Below are 2,989 nucleotides of genomic sequence, written 5' to 3' on the forward strand. Positions count from 1 at the left end.
AATAGTAGTTTTCATCTTCTTCTTCTTTCTTTTCTCTTGATTTTTGTTAGAAAACTTTCGATCTTAATTCAATTGGATAGTTGTCTTAACAGAGAAGCTATCTATAATTGGAATTCTTCGGATCCTTTAGAGAGGGATGAAGAATTCATGCTAGAATTGTTTTCTCACATTGGATTAGATTGAGAGTTGGATGGATATTATGACATTTAATCCTAACAATACTTTGATCTATGAATTTGTGTGGTATAATCAGTGGCCAAACTTCATCTCTTCCCATGAGCAGTTAAATCAACACATTGGGGAATTGTTCATTCTTTGAGAGATTGGTGAGCCAAGACATTGGGATCCAATCATCTAAGATTGCCAAGCAATGTCAATGAATGCATTGATTGAGGAAGAGATGAAAATGATTTGATCCGGAGAATTCAATATCTCCTAAAACCCAATGAATCCCCTACTCTGATCTACCCATTATCTTTACATTCTGTTCTTTAATTTCAAGCTTAATCCCCATTCCCATTTAATTTCCCGCAATTTAAGTTTCTGTCATTAAATTCCTTGCAATTTACTTTCTACACAGTTAATTTCTTGAAATTTAAGATTCCCGCCAAATTTTACATTCTGCAATCCCAATCTCAATTCCGATTTAGCTCAACTAGAACAATTCTCCAATTAAAGTTGCTCAACTAACCAATCCCTGTGAGATTTGACCTCACTCTATTATGAGCTTTTACTTGACGATAGTCTGGTACACTTGCCGACAAGAAAATTGTTGAGAGAGTTTTTGAGTGAATCAAGTTTATGGCACCATTGCCGGAGATTGGTTTTGTATTGACAATTACTAAATTGAAGGATAACTAGATTGAGCTTTTTTTCTTGTGTTAATTGAATTTCAATTTCTGCTATTTCATTTATTTTACAATTCTAGTCATTTTTTCGTATTTTTCTTTTCTTGCTTTACTTTCCAGGAAGCTAACCCACTAACCATTTGATAAATTACTCTAAACAAGCTAACTATACTCTGCTTTAGTGGACTCTATATTTGTTGTTTCTTATACTTGTTCATTGTATGACAGGTAGAAGAAAGGAAACCTCAACCTCTTTTGATAATGAACCGGAGAGGACCTTCCTTAGATTAAGGAGGGAAGCAAGAGGGAAGAAGGTTATTGGTGCAGAATAAGAGGAGGAAGACTTGCATATAGACATAGAGGATGATATTGACAACCATCATGAAGGAGAGGTGAACAATCATGCCAGAAGAGGTGCAGATAACCATGCTAGACAAGAGAGGAAAGTGCTGGGTTCCTACATCAATCCAAACCCAGGAAACTGTGGTAGCAGCATTCAAAAGCTAATCATCCATGCTAATAATTTTGAATTGAAGCCTCAGCTCATCACACTCGTCCAAAACAATTGTTCTTTTGGGGGAAGTGCACAAGAGGACCCTAATGAGCATCTCACTACATTCCTAAGGATCTGTGATACATTTAAATCTAATGATGTTCATCCTGACACCAATAGATTGCTACTGTTTCCATTCTCTTTGAAGGACAAAGCATCCAAGTTGCTGGAATCATTTCCTAAAGAAAGCTTGACAACCTGGGAAAGTGTGGTGAATAGATTCTTGGCAAGGTTCTACCCTCCTCAAAGAGTGAATAGACTGAGAAATGAGGTGCAGACATTCAGACAGCAAGATGGTGAAACCTTATATAAGGCTTGGGAGAGATTCAAAGATCTGACAAGGAAATAGCCCCTGATATGTTTAATGAGTGGGTGTAACTGCACATCTTTTATGAAGGGCTTTCCTATGAATCCAAGAAGGCTGTGGACCACTCATCTGGAGGATCCCTTAACAAGAAAAAGACTGTTGAAGAAGCCATTGATGTCATAGAAACAGTGGCTGACAATAAGTATTTCAATGCCTTAGAAAGAAGCAATAACAGAGGAGTCATGGAGTTGAACAACATGGATGCAATCCTGGCCTAAAATAAGATGATCACTAAGCAACTAGCTGAGCTAAACAAGCAAATAGAGAAGAATCATGCTGCAGCCATCCACACTCAACCATCACCTCAATTAGAGCCAAACACAAATGAAGGAGTTAAATGGGAGGAAGTCAACTACTTGGGAAATTTATCTAGGCAAGAATGATCCATATTCCAAGACCTATAACCCTGGTTGGAGGAACCATCCAAATTTTGGGTGGGGAAACCAACAAGCCCAAGGCCAAGACCATAAAACTCATAATTCCAACCAGAACACCTACCAACAATCCAATTCAATATCATATCAACACCCATACAACAAGCCTTCCCAACCACCATACCAAAAACAAAATAACCACTCTCAACAACTCCATCCCAACTAACCGTCAGCACATGATGATGACAGAATATCCAAAATTGAAGCTATGTTTGCACATCTCTGCAAGGAATATGAAGACATGAAAAACTTCAAGGAGGAGGTGAGAGCTAGTATAAAAAGTTGAGGAGAAACTATTAAGAAGCTTGAGTCTCAAGTGGGACATTTTTCACAACAGATTCCTAAGTCCATAGATAGCTTCCCCAGTGACACTGAGAAAAATTCAAGAGGGGAAATGAAGAAGGTGATATGGGAAGAATGTAAGGCAGTTACACTCACAATTGAAGAAAGCCTAGAGGAAGAGACCAACAAGCCAACAAAGCATGACCAAGGAAGTTCCCAGGAAATTTTGGAGAGAAAAGGACAAGGAAATGAACTGATACAAGGGAAAGAACAACAGAAGAAGGAAATTCTGAAACCTTACATGCCAAAGGTACCATTCTCCCAAAGATTCAGAGGTGGCGAGAAAGAGAAGTCATACTCAAGATTCCTAGACATGTTTGAATCCGTCGGTATCAACATACCTTTCATCAAAACTCTCCAACAGATGCCTAACTACATCAAGTGCATGAAGGAGTTGCTTACCAAGAAAGGAACCTTGAAAGGGGGATAAACAGTGATAATGAAT

At 38.2% G+C, this 2,989-nt stretch overlaps 1 non-coding gene across 1 annotated transcript; it reads right to left on the reverse strand.

Moving 5' to 3' along the window:
* Window positions 1-1,657: 1,657 nt before the first annotated feature.
* Window positions 1,658-1,764, reverse strand: LOC127744441 (small nucleolar RNA R71). Its single transcript, XR_008005430.1, has one exon. It is a non-coding gene; the product is annotated as a small nucleolar RNA R71 (small nucleolar RNA).
* Between the last annotated feature and the right edge of the window lie 1,225 nt (window positions 1,765-2,989).

Source organism: Arachis duranensis, unplaced genomic scaffold (genome assembly GCF_000817695.3).
Source record: "Arachis duranensis cultivar V14167 unplaced genomic scaffold, aradu.V14167.gnm2.J7QH unplaced_Scaffold_354584, whole genome shotgun sequence".
Classification (NCBI taxonomy): domain Eukaryota; kingdom Viridiplantae; phylum Streptophyta; class Magnoliopsida; order Fabales; family Fabaceae; genus Arachis; species Arachis duranensis.